The sequence below is a fragment of the Musa acuminata genome, chromosome BXJ1-9 (assembly GCF_036884655.1).
Source record: "Musa acuminata AAA Group cultivar baxijiao chromosome BXJ1-9, Cavendish_Baxijiao_AAA, whole genome shotgun sequence".
Classification (NCBI taxonomy): Eukaryota; Viridiplantae; Streptophyta; class Magnoliopsida; order Zingiberales; family Musaceae; genus Musa; species Musa acuminata.
In genome coordinates, this window is record NC_088335.1 from 38,783,504 (window position 1) to 38,801,184 (window position 17,681).

The 17,681-nt window shown below is 44.5% G+C and overlaps 2 pseudogenes; both read right to left on the minus strand.

Annotated features, from left to right (window-relative positions):
* Positions 1-1,217: 1,217 nt before the first annotated feature.
* Positions 1,218-4,421, minus strand: LOC135594452 (uncharacterized; annotated as a pseudogene).
* A 3,700-nt stretch (positions 4,422-8,121) lies between these two features.
* On the minus strand, positions 8,122-11,325 carry LOC135594453 (uncharacterized; annotated as a pseudogene).
* Between the last annotated feature and the right edge of the window lie 6,356 nt (positions 11,326-17,681).

A 17,681-nucleotide genomic window follows, 5' to 3' on the forward strand; every position in this document is an offset into this window, starting at 1 on the left:
TCTCTGTAATAATTCACTCGACTCATCGACTACGGACGTACTAGGCCACTACGCCGTAGTCCCCAAACGATACAGGGGAATCCAATCCATTGGACCTGTCTGTCCTCAGTTACCATGTACCTATAGTCCCTCATCCATCTAATATCCCAGAGACCGTATATCGAGCATGGTGTTGTCAGACCCATACGGTTTCTACTCGAGTCTCGCTCTAATCGGATTCTCCCGGAGAACTCTTTCTCTCTCAACCCGAATGACCCTGGCCAGGGATTTGTCTGAGCAAGAACACATGGGATATTCCTCTCATGACGCCGAGAGTGGATGATCCTCTATCGACACTCAATAGCCCTCGTAAGGTCGACTACCACTCCCAATGACCAGCTGTACTAGATTTGGGACAGCCAAACCTATAAGTCTGGTATCAAAGAGTGGAGCACTCATACAGGACATCCTTGGTGTCTCAAGTCTAAGGACCAGATACACCACTAGGACTACGGAATCGCTGTCTGACAATAAGGCATCATCAACCATCCAGCATTCCGTAAGCGGATCAATCAGTGAACTCATTCTCCAATGAGCACCTGTACTGTATCCCTAGTGTCCCTACACGAGCAGCTATGAGACCAGCTGCATCCATCATATGGACGGGTATACAGCACACCAGTCTATCCGGTTATCACGATGTCCCTCTCGAGTAACCTATGACCGGGATTATTTAGAATATGTGTTTAAAGGTGAATCGATCTCATTATCATGATCTCATCACGATCCGATTCCCATTGCACAAATCCAAGGACATCACAATATATATATGCATTTATGCAATAGTTATAAAGTGATATATGCCAAAATATAATAAGCAAAAAGATTCTGTATCAAGTCACACGTGCCATCACTCACGTGATTGGCTTGCTGGGCACCTATGACTAGCAATCTCCCACTTGACCTAAAGCCAATCACCTATGTGTCTGATCCCCATCAGACTCCTGTGACGCTCAAAGACAATCTGAGAGAATGGCTTTGTCAGTGGATCTGCAATGTTATCTTCGGATGGAACTCTTTCCACTACTACATATCCTCGGGTTACGATCTCTCTTATAAGCTGGAACCTCCTCAGAACACTTCTAATGAGACCCGGGTTCCCTTATTTGAGTAATCACCCCATAGTTGTCGCAATATAAGGAAGTCGACTTGTCGCTATTTGTATCGACTCCCAAATTTGTGATGAACTTCTTCACCCAGACTCCCTCCTTTGCTGCATCTGATGCAGCAATGTACTCCGCCTCTATGGTCGAGTCAGCAGTGGTATCTTGCTTGGAACTCTTCCAGCACGCTGCTCCTCCATTCAAGGTGTACACATACCCTGAATTCGACTCGCTATCATCGACATCAGACTGAAAACTTGAGTCAGTGAAGCCTTCAACCTTAAGGCTATTACCTCCATATACTAGTAAAAGATCCTTAGTCCTTCTCAAGTACTTAAGGATACACTTTACTGCTTTCCAGTGCTCCAAGCCTGGATCCGCCTGATACCTGCTCGTGACAATTAGAGCATGCGCTATATCAAGCCTAGTACATAGCATGGCATACATGATAGACCCTATTGCTGAGGCATAAGGTATCATATCCATGTTTGCCCTTTGGAATTTTCCATGTCAAACCTTTTGACAATGGTTTCTATGTACCTGGACTGGGACAAGCCAAGCATCCTCTTGGATCTATCTCTATAGATTCTAATCCCTAAAATATTGGATGCTTCCCCTAAGTCCTTCATGGAGAAGTGTCTAGATAACCAAGCCTTTACTGTGGATAGCATTCCTATGTCATTCCCAATGATGAGGATGTCATCCACATATAACACCAAAAAGGTGATAGCGCTCCCACTTACCTTCCTGTACACACAAGGCTCATCTTCGTTCTTAACGAAGTCATAATATCTGATTAACTCATCAAATCTTATGTTCCAACTTCGGGAAGCTTGCTTTAGTCCATAAATGGATTTAAGCAACCTACACACTTTATCTGGGCAGTTCTTGGACACGAATCCCTCAGGTTGCATCATATACACCTCCTTCTCGAGGTTCCCATTGAGGAATGCGGTTTTCAAATCCATCTGCCAAATCTCATAATCATAGTGTGCTGCAATAGCCAATAGAATTCTGATGGATTTTAGCATTGCTACGGGTGAGAAGGTTTCGTCGTAGTCAACACCTTGCCTTTGACGATACCCTTTAGCCACTAGCCTTGCTTTATAGGTCTCTACCTTTCCATCTACTCCGATCTTTTTCTTAAAGATCCATTTGCAACCGATGGGTACAATACCTTCGGGCGCATCAACTAGGTTCAAAACCTTATTGGAGTACATAGAATCCATCTCAGAATTCATGGCTTCTTGCCACTTCCCGGAGTCTATACTCATAATAGCCTCCTCATAGGTCTGAGGATCAATATCCTCAGCATCCTCTCCTCTAATATGTCCCACATATCTCTCAGGAGGATGAGATACTCTATCAGACCTGCGTAAAGTTGAAACTTGTGTATTAGGTACCTGAACAGACTCGGGCTGTAGAGTGGTGCTTGAGCTTGGTTCTCTAACTTCGCTCAACTCTATCATTCTCCCACTGTCTCCGCCAAGAATGTGTTCCTTCTCAAGGAACACTGCTCTCTTAGCTACAAAGACCTTTTGGTCCTCGAGATGATAGAAGTAATACCCACAAGTTTCCTTGGGGTATCCCACAAATATGCATCGCTCTGTCCTTGATTCTAACTTATCGGAGTTGTGTCTTTTAACGTGGGCTGGGCAGCCCCAAATTTTAACAACCTTAAGATCAAGCTTCTTCCCTTTCCATATCTCATATGGTGTAGACACTACCGACTTAGTTGGAACTCTGTTCAGAAGGTAAGCTGCGGTTTCTAGGGCATATCCCCAGAATGAGATGGGTAGGTCAGCGAAACTCATCATGGACCGTACCATATCTAATAAAGTACGATTTCTCCTTTCAGAGACACCATTGAGCTGAGGTGTGTAAGGAGGTGTCCATTAGGATAATATCCCATGGTCCTTGAGGAACTGAGTAAACTCTGTACTTAAGTACTCACCTCCTCGATCTGATCGAAGAGTTTTGATACTCTTTCCAGTCTAGTTCTCCACCTCATTCTTATACTCTCTGAATTTCTCAAAGGCCTCGGACTTGTACTTCATTAAGTACACATATCCATACCTTGAGAAATCATCAGTAAATGTAATGAAGTAGGAGTAACCTCCAATGGCATGAGTTGACATGGGTCCACATACATCACTATGTATGAGTTCCAACAACTCAGTGGCTCTCTCTCCAGTTCCACTAAATGGAGAGTTGGTCAATTTTTCACGAATGCAAGGTTCACAAGTTGCATATGACACGTAGTCGAATGGATCTAGATATCCATCATTTAGCAACTTTTGAATCCTTCTTTCATGGATGTGACCTAGCCTACAATGCCATAGGTATGTACTATTCACCTCATCTCGTTTCCTCTTAGACACTTACATTCATGATATGTGGAGTAGTGTCTTGCATAAACAAACCTTTATGCAATATTCCTCTCATCAATCTCCCCTTAGCTTTGCTAGAATTTACAATAAATTGTAGATGTGATAAGCAATATTGGTATCCAATACCAATGCACTATCACAAAAATCTAACAATTGGAGATTGATCATGAATGTACTTGAAGCTTCACCAAGCTTCTTGTTTCGCCCTTTCTGCAAGGTACTCTTTGCAGTTCTTCTTCCAGTTCCCATCTTTACCACAGTGGAAGCACTGGCCTTTGTCCTTTGCTGGGTCTTTCTTAGCAACCTTTGCTTTACCTTGTTTGCCCTTGCCCTTTCCCTTCTTAAGGGACCTTTCTGCTTTCCTTTTCTTTCTGGTCTCACCAGTGTAAAGAACTGGCTTCTCTTTCTTAATAGTACTCTCTGCCTCCCTCAACATATTGAGGAGCTCTGGGAGAGTCACCTCAAGCTTGTTCATATTAAAATTCATTATGAACTGTGAAAAGGAATCTGGTAGGGACTGAAGCACAATGTCCACACACAAGTTATCCTCTAGGACCATTCCTAGACCTGTGAGTTTCTCTATCCACTCAATCATCTTTAGGACATGGTTCTGAACCGGTGTCCCCTCAGTCATCCTAGCGCGGAAAAGGCTCTTGGATATCTCATATCGTTGAGTCCTTCCCTGTTCCTCAAACAATTTGCGGACATGTAGGAGAATGGATCTGGCATCCATCTTTTCATGTTGTCTCTGTAACTCTGGAGTCATAGAGCCCAACATATAGCACTGAGCAAGAGTGGAGTCATCAATGTACTTCACGTAGCGAGCGATCTCATCCTCGCTTGCCCCTTCTTCGGGCGTAGGCATCACTGTATCAAGGATGTACACGATTTTCTCCGCTGTGAGAACAATTCTCAAGTTACGGAGCCAATCCGTATAATTTGGACCAGTGAGGCGGTTGACATCAAGTATGCCACGTAAGGGATTTGAAAGCGACATTTTCTGAAAATAAAGATGTAGCAGAAATGAATAACATGCAGATTTTGCAAGAAATAAACTATCAAGATATGTACTTCTATCTTAATATGCTCCCACTATTTTACTAACGAGTCACGCGACATCCTCAGCACGTAAAACGGAAGTCTCCGGCAGACTTCTAGTGGGGATCAGGATCCAATGAGCGTCTTAGTGTAACCTCGAGGGACTCGACCAATCACACTAAGCCTAAAAGGTAGGCAACTCTTGTCGATCACAACTCCTTGTGATTCCCGTCCTGTTCGGCCTCCGAATCACCATGGCCTCGAGGGACTCGACCAACCATGATGCTCGGTTAAGTCAACACCTTCGTTACAAGATGAGTCTGATTTGATGATATACCCTCGAGGGACTCGACCAAGCATACCATGCCCTCAGGTCACCGGTGACATCTCTATGTCGTAAGCAAGATAGTGAATCGCGATATAGGTGAGTCTCGAGGGACTCGACCAACTCAACCTACACCGGGAATCGGTTCCTACTCATAAAGATGGAAGGCCACGTGGGTCAATCTAATTGTCTCACGTTTACCGACTTAATATTATCGAGAGATGTTTCTAAAATTTGGTCTCCTAATATGACATGTCACACATATACATATTTAATATATATCTACATCGCATGCATATATATATACATATTTAGTATGTGTATAAGCAATCACATTAGATGATCATGGACCACAACCTAACATGATTAGGCCTGAGCCAGTAGGCCTAATCACTCACATCAAGATCTATGTGTGCAACGATACATCTCCATGCCATGTGATCGTCCATCTCGTCCTCGTCGATTCCGTCGACATCTTGATGCATCTCCATGCATCACGATCGTCCGTATCGTGGGTCCCGCTATCGCATCCACGCTCCCACTGCGCCTCCTCATGTGATTACAACTTAATCATAGGCACGCAGGCCCGACAATAAATGAGAAATATAATGGAGGCTCGCAGACCTCAATAATAATAATCACAAGTACACACATCACACGGTCCATGATCATCCGTCCACACATCATACATCACATGTATAAATAATCATAATCATGTAGGACTACTAGATAATAATAAAAATAATAATCAACTAAACCTTTTAATTAATTAATATTTTTTGAAATCAGGGACATGTAGGGAATTTCTGAATTTATAGGGGTATTTTCGTAATTTGGACAAAAGACAGAAACTGGAATTTCTCAAATTCCGAGGGGCAAAACTATCTTTTTCCCAGAAAAACCTAATGCCCTACTATCCTTTGCTGCTGTCGCCGCCGCCGCCACCCTGCTGGCGGCGGCCTATGCGGCGGGGCGAGGGCACTGCCCTCGCCTGCAAGCGGCACGCCCGCTGGCCGCTGCAGGTGGGCTCCCCCGCGGGCGTCGCTGCCTCCACAGGCGGTGCTGTCCCGCCGGGCGGCCGCCCCTGTGGGGGGGGGGGGGGGTTTCGCCCGCGGGAGCAGCGGCGGCAGGCATCGCTGCCCTACGGCAGCAGGCGCCGCTTCCTTGCAGCGGCAGGCGCCGCTGCCCTGCGGCGCCTCTGCCCGTGGGCTGCCATCCCCGCCGGCAGCAAGGCTGCTGCAAGCAGGCCGCCGGCAGGCTACTGCAGACGCAGCCCCTATACTGCCCGCCTTCGGCTGCGCTTCACGCACGCAGATCGAGGGCAGCAACTGTTGCCGCACTTTCTCGTTTTTGCGTCAACGATTTTGATTTCAAAATTCTTCCTAAACACAACACACGCAGTTCAAAACCAATCATTCGCACGAACAAACTGGCTCTGATACCACTGTTGGGAAATCATGGGGGGCGACATCATATGCGCAGCGGAAGAACAAGAAAACAAAAATCCCCGATTCCCAAAAAGATGTTCGTCATCGTGCGAAGATTGGTGCGCAAAAATCCACAAAACACAAAACTGCGTATAGAGATTGTGTTACCTAGGGAGATCGTATATCCCTGTTTCCTTGCAGATCCTTAGGAGAGGGTGAAGGAGGTCAAGCGTCCTCCTCTCTAGCGGTGATCCACACAGCAGGGTTGCGACGACGCTCCTCAAATCTCCAGGCCTACTCTGAGGTTGAGAGGGAGAGGAGAATAGGAAAGGCAAGCAAAGACTCTAGCCTATGAGGCTATGAATCCCTCCTATTTATAGAGATCCCGTGTCAAACCCTAATGGGTCCTTCCCTAGTGGGTATTGGATCTGCATCCAATAAGACAAGGGCTCCGTCGGATATCTCATATTCGACCCTCTACTCATCGCAATGCCTACCATATGTGTGTGACCCTCTAGGCCCAATATCGAGCTGGCCGTGAGTCATACCTGTCAGAACTCCTTCTAACTCAGTGAATTATTATCTTTGTAATAATTCACTCGACTCATCGACTACGGACGTACTAGGCCACTACGCCGTAGTCCCCAAACGATACAGGGGAATCCAATCCATTGGACCTGTCTGTCCTCAGTTACCATGTACCTATAGTCTCTCATCCATCTAATATCCCAGAGACCGTATATCGAGCATGGTGTTGTCAGACCCATACGGTTTCTACTCGAGTCTCGCTCTAATCGGATTCTCCCGGAGAACTCTTTCTCTCTCAACCCGAATGACCCTGGCCAGGGATTTGTCTGAGCAAGAACACATGGGATATACCTCTCATGACGCCGAGAGTGGATGATCCTCTATCGACACTCAATAGCCCTCGTAAGGTCGACTACCACTCCCAATGACCAGTTGTACTAGATCTGGGACAGCCAAACCTATAAGTCTGGTATCAAAGAGTGGAGCACTCATACAGGACATCCTTGGTGTCTCAAGTCTAAGGACCAGTTACACCACTAGGACTACGGAATCGCTGTCTGACAATAAGGCATCATCAACCATCCAGCATTCCGTAAGCGGATCAATCAGTGAACTCATTCTCCAATGAGCACCTGTACTGTATCCCTAGTGTCCCTACACGAGCAGCTATGAGACCAGTTGCATCCATCATATGGACGGGTATACAGCACACCAGTCTATCCGGTTATCACGATGTCCCTCTCGAGTAACCTATGACGGGGATTATTTAGGATATGTGTTTAAAGGTGAATCGATCTCATTATCGTGATCTCATCACGATCCGATTCCCATTGCACAAATCCAAGGACATCACAATATATATATGCATTTATGCAATAGTTATAAAGTGATATATGCCAAAATATAATAAGCAAAAAGATTTTGTATCAAGTCACACGTGCCATCACTCACGTGATTGGCTTGCTGGGCACCTATGACTAGCAATCTCCCACTTGACCTAAAGCCAATCACCTATGTGTCTGATCCCCATCAGACTCCTGTGACGCTCAAAGACAATCTGAGAGAATGGCTTTGTCAGTGGATCTGCAATGTTATCTTCGGATGGAACTCTTTCCACTACTACATATCCTCGGGTTACGATCTCTCTTATAAGCTGGAACCTCCTCAGAACACTTCTAATGAGACCCGGGTTCCCTTATTTGAGTAATCACCCCATAGTTGTCGCAATATAAGGAAGTCGACTTGTCGCTATTTGTATCGACTCCCAAATTTGTGATGAACTTCTTCACCCAGACTCCCTCCTTTGCTGCATCTGATGCAGCAATGTACTCCGCCTCTATGGTCGAGTCAGCAGTGGTATCTTGCTTGGAACTCTTCCAGCACGCTGCTCCTCCATTCAAGGTGTACACATACCCTGAATTTGACTCGCTATCATCGACATCAGACTGAAAACTTGAGTCAGTGAAGCCTTCAACCTTAAGGCTATTACCTCCATATACTAGTAAAAGATCCTTAGTCCTTCTCAAGTACTTAAGGATACACTTTACTGCTTTCCAGTGCTCCAAGCCTGGATCCGCCTGATACCTGCTCGTGACACTTAGAGCATGCGCTATATCAAGCCTAGTACATAGCATGGCATACATGATAGACCCTATTGCTGAGGCATAAGGTATCATATCCATGTTTGCCCTTTGGAATTTTCCATGTCAAACCTTTTGACAATGGTTTCTATGTACCTGGACTGGGACAAGCCAAGCATCCTCTTGGATCTATCTCTATAGATTCTAATCCCTAAAATATTGGATGCTTCCCCTAAGTCCTTCATGGAGAAGTGTCTAGATAACCAAGCCTTTACTGTGGATAGCATTCCTATGTCATTCCCAATGATGAGGATGTCATCCACATATAACACCAAAAAGGTGATAGCGCTCCCACTTACCTTCCTGTACACACAAGGCTCATCTTCGTTCTTAACGAAGTCATAAGATCTGATTGACTCATCAAATCTTATGTTCCAACTTCGGGAAGCTTGCTTTAGTCCATAAATGGATTTAAGCAACCTACACACTTTATCTGGGCAGTTCTTGGACACGAATCCCTCAGGTTGCATCATATACACCTCCTCCTCGAGGTTCCCATTGAGGAATGCGGTTTTCACATCCATCTGCCAAATCTCATAATCATAGTGTGCTGCAATAGCCAATAGAATTCTGATGGATTTTAGCATTGCTACGGGTGAGAAGGTTTCGTCGTAGTCAACACCTTGCCTTTGACGATACCCTTTAGCCACTAGCCTTGCTTTATAGGTCTCTACCTTTCCATCTACTCCGATCTTTTTCTTAAAGATCCATTTGCAACCGATGGGTACAATACCTTCGGGCGCATCAACTAGGTTCAAAACCTTATTGGAGTACATAGAATCCATCTCAGAATTCATGGCTTCTTGCCACTTCCCGGAGTCTATACTCATAATAGCCTCCTCATAGGTCTGAGGATCAATATCCTCAGCATCCTCTCCTCTAATATTTCCAACATATCTCTCAAGAGGATGAGATACTCTATCAGACCTACGTAAAGTTGAAACTTGTGTATTAGGTACCTGAACAGACTCGGGCTGTAGAGTGGTGCTTGAGCTTGGTTCTCTAACTTCGCTCAACTCTATCATTCTCCCGCTGTCTCCGCCAAGAATGTGTTCCTTCTCAAGGAACACTGCTCTCTTAGCTACAAAGACCTTTTGGTCCTCGAGATGAAAGAAGTAATACCCACAAGTTTCCTTGGGGTATCCCACAAATATGCATCGCTCTGTCCTTGATTCTAACTTATCGGAGTTGTGTCTTTTAACGTGGGCTGGGCAGCCCCAAATCTTAACAACCTTAAGATCAAGCTTCTTCCCTTTCCATATCTCATATGGTGTAGACACTACCGACTTAGTTGGAACTCTGTTCAGAAGGTAAGCTGCGGTTTCTAGGGCATATCCCCAGAATGAGATGGGTAGGTCAGCGAAACTCATCATGGACCGTACCATATCTAATAAAGTACGATTTCTCCTTTCAGAGACACCATTGAGCTGAGGTGTGTAAGGAGGTGTCCATTAGGATAATATCCCATGGTCCTTGAGGAACTGAGTAAACTCTGTACTTAAGTACTCACCTCCTCGATCTGATCGAAGAGTTTTGATACTCTTTCCAGTCTAGTTCTCCACCTCTTTCTTATACTCTCTGAATTTCTCAAAGGCCTCGGAGTTGTACTTCATTAAGTACACATATCCATACCTTGAGAAATCATCAGTAAATGTAATGAAGTAGGAGTAACCTCCAATGGCATGAGTTGACATGGGTCCACATACATCACTATGTATGAGTTCCAACAACTTAGTGGCTCTCTCTCCAGTTCCACTAAATGGAGAGTTGGTCAATTTTCCACGAATGCACGGTTCACAAGTTGCATATGACACGTAGTCGAATGGATCTAGATATCCATCATTTAGCAACTTTTGAATCCTTCTTTCATGGATGTGACCTAGCCTACAATGCCATAGGTATGCACTATTCACCTCATCTCGTTTCCTCTTAGACACTTACATTCATGATATGTGGAGTAGTGTCTTGCATAAACAAACCTTTATGCAATATTCCTCTCATCAATCTCCCCTTAGCTTTGCTAGAATTTACAATAAATTGTAGATGTGATAAGCAATATTGGTATCCAATACCAATGCACTATCACAAAAATCTAACAATTGGAGATTGATCATGAATGTACTTGAAGCTTCACCAAGCTTCTTGTTTCGCCCTTTCTGCAAGGTACTCTTTGCAGTTCTTCTTCCAGTTCCCATCTTTACCACAGTGGAAGCACTGGCCTTTGTCCTTTGCTGGGTCTTTCTTAGCAACCTTTGCTTTACCTTGTTTGCCCTTGCCCTTTCCCTTCTTAAGGGACCTTTCTGCTTTCCTTTTCTTTCTGGTCTCACCAGTGTAAAGAACTGGCTTCTCTTTCTTAATAGTACTCTCTGCCTCCCTCAACATATTGAGGAGCTCTGGGAGAGTCACCTCAAGCTTGTTCATATTAAAATTCATTATGAACTGTGAAAAGGAATCTGGTAGGGACTGAAGCATAATGTCCACACACAAGTTATCCTCTAGGACCATTCCTAGACCTGTGAGTTTCTCTATCCACTCAATCATCTTTAGGACATGGTTCTGAACCGGTGTCCCCTCAGTCATCCTAGCGCGGAAAAGGCTCTTGGATATCTCATATCGTTGAGTCCTTCCCTGTTCCTCAAACAATTTACGGACATATAGGAGAATGGATCTGGCATCCATCTTTTCATGTTGTCTCTGTAACTCTGGAGTCATAGAGCCCAACATATAGCACTGAGCAAGAGTGGAGTCATCAATGTACTTCACGTAGCGAGCGATCTCATCCTCGCTTGCCCCTTCTTCGGGCGTAGGCATCACTGTATCAAGGATGTACACGATTTTCTCCGCTGTGAGAACAATTCTCAAGTTACGGAGCCAATCCGTATAATTTGGACCAGTGAGGCGGTTGACATCAAGTATGCCATGTAAGGGATTTGAAAGCGACATTTTCTGAAAATAAAGATGTAGCAGAAATGAATAACATGCAGATTTTGCAAGAAATAAACTATCAAGATATGGACTTCTATCTTAATATGCTCCCACTATTTTACTAACGAGTCACGCGACATCCTCAGCACGTAAAACGAAAGTCTCTGGCAGACTTCTAGTGGGGATCAGGATCCAATGAGCGTCTTAGTGTAACCTCGAGGGACTCGACCAATCACACTAAGCCTAAAAGGTAGGCAACTCTTACCGATCACAACTCCTTGTGATTCCCATCCTGTTCGGCCTCCGAATCACCATGGCCTCGAAGGACTCGACCAACCATGATGCTCGGTTAAGTCAACACCTTCGTTACAAGATGAGTCTGATTTGATGATATACCCTCGAGGGACTCGACCAAGCATACCATGCCCTCAGGTCACCGGTGACATCTCTATGTCGTAAGCAAGATAGCGAATCGCGATATAGGTGAGTCTCGAGGGACTCGACCAACTCAACCTACACCGGGAATCGGTTCCTACTCATAACGATGGAAGGCCACGTGGGTCAATCTAAATGTCTCACGTTTACCGACTTAATATTATCGAGAGATGTTTCTAAAATTTGGTCTCCTAATATGACATGTCACACATATACATATTTAATATATATCTACATCGCATGCATATATATATACATATCTAGTATGTATATAAGCAATCACATCAGATGATCATGGACCACAACCTAACATGATTAGGCCCGAGCCAGTAGGCCTAATCACTCACATCAAGATCTATGTGTGCAACGGTGCATCTCCATGCCCTGTGATCGTCCATCTCGTCCTCGTCGATTCCGTCGACATCTTGATGCATCTCCATGCATCACGATCGTCCGTCTCGTGGGTCCCGCTATCGCATCCACGCTCCCGCTGCGCCTCCTCATATGATTACAACTTAATCATAGGCACGCAGACCCGACAATAAACGAGAAATATAATGGAGGCTCGCAGACCTCAATAATAATAATCACAAGTACACACATCACACGGTCCATGATCATCCGTCCACACATCATACATCACATGTATAAATAATCATAATCATGTAGGACTACTAGATAATAATAAAAATAATAATCAACTAAACCTTTTATTTAATTAATATTTTTTTAAATCAGGGACATGTAGGGAATTTCTGAATTTATAGGGGTATTTTCGTAATTTGGACAAAAGACATAAACTGGAATTTCTCAAATTCCGAGGGGCAAAACTATCTTTTTCCCAGAAAACCCTAATGCCCTACTATCCTTTGCTGCTGTCGCCGCCGCCGCCACCCTGCTGGCGGCGGCCTGTGCGGCGGGGCGAGGGCACTGCCCTCGCCTGCAGGCGGCACGCCCGCTGGCGGCGCTGCCTCTGCAGGTGGGCTCCCCCGCGGGCGTCGCTGCCTCCGCAGGCGGTGCTGTCCCGCCGGGCGACCGCCCCTGTGGCGGGGGGGGGTTTCGCTCGCGGGAGCAGCGGCGGCAGGCATCGCTGCCCTACAGCGGCAGGTGCCGCTTCCTTGCGGCGGCAGACGCCGCTTCCTTGCGGCGGCAGGCGCCGCTGCCCTGCGGCGCCTCTGCCCGTGGGCTGCCATCCCCGCCGGCAGCAAGGCTGCTGCAAGCAGGCCGCCGGCCGGCTACTGCAGACGCAGCCCCTATACTGCCCGCTTTCGGCTGCGCTTCACGCACGCAGATCGAGGGCAGCAACTGTTGTCGCTCTTTCTCGCTTTTGCGTCAACGATTTTGACGTCAAAATTCTTCCTAAACACAACACACGCAGTTCAAAACCAATCATTCGCACGAACAACTTGGCTCTGATACCACTGTTGGGAAATCATGGGGGGCGACATCATATGCGCAGCGGAAGAACAAGAAAACAAAAATCCCCGATTCCCAAAAAGATGTTCGTCATCGTGCGAAGATTGGTGCGCAAAAATCCACAAAACACAAAACTGCGTATAGAGATTGTGTTACCTAGGGAGATCGTATATCCCTGTTTCCTTGCAGATCCTTAGGAGAGGGTGAAGGAGGTCAAGCGTCCTCCTCTCTAGCGGTGATCCACACAGCAGGGTTGCGACGACGCTCCTCAAATCTCCAAGCCTACTCTGAGGTGGAGAGGGAGAGGAGAATAGGAAAGGCAAGCAAAGACTCTAGCCTATGAGGCTTTGAATCCCTCCTATTTATAGAGATCCCGTGTCAAACCCTAATGGGTCCTTCCCTAGTGGGTATTGGATCTGCATCCAATAAGACAAGGGCTCCGTCGGATATCTCATATCCGAACCTCTACTCATCGTAATGCTTACCATATGTGTGTGACCCTCTAGGCCCAATATCGAGCTGGCCGTGAGTCATACCTATCAGAACTCCTTCTAACTCAGTGAATTATTATCTCTGTAATAATTCACTCGACTCATCGACTACGGACGTACTAGGCCACTACGCCGTAGTCCCCAGACGATACAGGGGAATCCAATCCATTGGACCTGTCTGTCCTCAGTTACCATGTACCTATAGTCTCTCATCCATCTAATATCCCAGAGACCGTATATCGAGCATGGTGTTGTCAGACCCATACGGTTTCTACTCGAGTCTCGCTCTAATCGGATTCTCCCAGAGAACTCTTTCTCTCTCAACCCGAATGACCCTGGCCAGGGATTTGTCTGAGCAAGAACACATGGGATATTCCTCTCATGACGCCGAGAGTGGATGATCCTCTATCGACACTCAATAGCCCTCGTAAGGTCGACTACCACTCCCAATGACCAGTTGTACTAGATCTGGGACAGCCAAACCTATAAGTCTGGTATCAAAGAGTGGAGCACTCATACAGGACATCCTTGGTGTCTCAAGTCTAAGGACCAGATACACCACTAGGACTACGGAATCGCTGTCTGACAATAAGGCATCATCAACCATCCAGCATTCCGTAAGCGGATCAATCAGTGAACTCATTCTCCAATGAGCACCTGTACTGTATCCCTAGTGTCCCTACACGAGCAGCTATGAGACCAGCTGCATCCATCATATGGACGGGTATACAGCACACCAGTCTATCCGGTTATCACGATGTCCCTCTCGAGTAACCTATAACCGGGATTATTTAGGATATGTGTTTAAAGGTGAATCGATCTCATTATCGTGATCTCATCACGATCCGATTCCCATTGCACAAATCTAAGGACATCACAATATATATATGCGTTTATGCAATAGTTATAAAGTGATATACGCCAAAATATAATAAGCAAAAAGATTCTGTATCAAGTCACACGTGCCATCACTCACGTGATTGGCTTGCTGGGCACCTATGACTAGCATTATCTAATCTGTATGTTGAGAAAAATGTGTAGGATTAACTACAATAGTAGTAAGACATAAAGCAGGTGTTATGCTGGAGTCAAGATCGAGATCTCGTTGAGGGTTCAAGAGTTCGTCGGAACTCCGGATGCTCGACGGAAGTTCTACCGGAACCAACCGAGAAGTCCAGGAGCTTGCCAAAGAAGCTCATTGAAACTTGCCAAGAAGATCATCATAAAGTATGGGAGCTTGTCGGGAGTCTACCGGAACATTGCCAAGAGTTCATCGAAAGATTATCGGAAGCTCGCCGGAAGAAGCAATTGACATACCGGCACAAGAGTGCTTTGTTATGTCTTAGTTATTATAGTTAGACAATAGATTGAGTTAGAATTGAGAGATAATCCTACCAACTTAATTAGGGGCCAATTGGGCTCACAATAAGACTGAATTGGGTCGGATTGAACAGCTCATTCAGCCCCTGAAAATATGGTCGGCGGTGGCACCGCTTGGGAGACCCACTCTCCCAGGTAGTCTGGAAGGTGGTACCGCCCAGACTAGGTAGTGGTACGATTGGCAGTTAATGCTGCCAGTAGTGGTAGTACCATCAGAGCTCAGTCTCTGAGCTCTATCAGGTAGTAGTATCGCCCAAACTGGGCGGTGGTACTGCCCAGTGTCAGGTGTTAGGTGTCAAGCAGTGGTATCGCCCAGTAATGGCAGTAGTACCACCTAGTAATGGCAGTGGTACCACTAGTACCCCGAAATCCGGGGATATGATACTTTTTTGCTCCAATTTTAAAGCCAATGAGGCCTATAAATACCCCACCCTTTTCTGCATGAAAGGGAACAAAAGTATTGGCATAATCTTGAGTCTTTGAAGTGTTAAAGAGTTGTAAAAGTGCTAGAGTCCTCCTCCCTTTCTAAGTGTTGAGATCATTCAAGAGAGGTGTGAGACTTGTAAGGGTTATCTCCTAAGCCTGTGAAAAGGGTAAAGCGCTGTAAAAGGTGGTTGGTCTTCACCTATTGACGGAAGGCCTTTAGTGGACGTCGGTGACCTTGACGGAGGAGGAATCTGAAAGTGGATGTAGGTCACAATAACCCAACCACTCTAAATTCTAGTTTGCTTTTCATTTATGCAATTTACATTACTGCAAACCTCCTTAAATGTTCTCTTTGCACTTTTACGAAAGCTTTCAAATTCAATCTCTCTCCGAAATGGATTGAATCGAAATGAACATTTTTCAAAATCGGGTTTAATCGGGAAAGCACTAATTCACCCCCCACCCCACCCACCTCCTATCTTAGTGCTCTTTTGATCCTAACAATTGGTATCAGAGCAAGATTTACTCTCATTTAGCTTAAAACTCAAGAGAGATGGCATTTGCCGGCAACCAAGAGAGTCATTCAATTACATGTCCGCCCATATTCAATGGGACGGATTACACATATTGGAAGACTAGAATGAGGATCTTCCTAATTTCAATGGATTTTGAATTATGAAATATTATAGAAAATGGGTTTCAAAAGTCTTCTCTTCCAATAAACGATTGGATTGAGTTGGAGAAGAAGACTTTCGCTTTAAACGCAAAGGCTATGAATTCCTTATTCTGTGCTTTAGATAAAAACAAGTTCAATCATGTGTCTATTTGTGAAACAATTTTTGATATTTGGCACACACTCGAAGTGACTCATGAAGGCACTAGTAGAGTAAAGGAGATAAAAATTAATCTTTTAGTGCACACTTATGAGTTGTTTCGGATGAAATCGAGTGAGACCATTGGAGACATGTACACCTGATTTACGGATGTCGTCAATGGTCTAAAAGGTCTTGGTAAAGGTTTCTCAGATTTTGAACTTGTTAATAAAATTTTAAGATCCCTTCCAAAGAGTTGGGACTCTAAAGTCACGGTCATTCAAAAGGTCAAAGGTTTAAATAACTTTTCTCTTGAAGAACTAATCGGGTCATTAATGACCTATGAGATAACTTGTAATGCTCATGAAGAGCTTGAAAATAACCTTCCAAAGAACAGGAAAGATATGACACTAAGAACTTAAGAAGACCACTTGAAAGAAAATTCAAGTGATAAGGATTTTGATGAAGACTTGGCACTCTTAACAAGAAAGATCAAAAAATTTATAAAAGAAAATAATTTAAAAATGATACTAAAAATAAAATTAAATCAAAAAAAAATAAATGATATACTATGAATGTAAGAAGCCAGGACACTTCAAGAGTGAATGTCCCCAAGCAAAGAGGAAGCCATCAAAGAAGAAGAATGCTCTTAAAGAAACTTAGGACGACTCAAGTGCATCCGAAAAAGAGGAGCCAATCAACACCGAGTAAGTTGCTCACTATACACTAATGGCTATTGGAGATGAGGCAAGTAGTTCATTTGATACAAATTTATCCTTTGATGAACTATTAAATACTTTTCATAATTTATTTGATGAATGTAAATTAATTAATAAAAAATATAAATTATTGAAAAAAGAGCATGCTTCTCTTATTAGTGATTTCGATAGATTGAAAGTTGAGCACAATGATAGTTTAGCTCTATGTACGAAATGTGATGAACTAGAAATACTTCAAAAGGAAAACTTGCTACTTAAGGAAACCTTAGAAAATTTTGAGGTTGGTAGCAAGTCCTTGAACATGATCCTTGTCAATAAGGGTTACGTTCATAGGAGAGGCAGAATCGGATTTATGAGTAGATCTTACCAAAATCTAACCACCTTTGTTAAAAGCCCTACCTTGCATGTATCACCTCACCAAATGCAACTTTTGTTGTAAACTCGGACTTGTTGCCTATAAATATTCACTTAAGAGATATAGTCCACATAAATTAATTTGAGTTCCTAAAAGAACCTCAAATGACTCAATACAATATGATAAGCTATGTAGATCGATTTTTGAGACACCTAAAGTCAAATGGGTACCT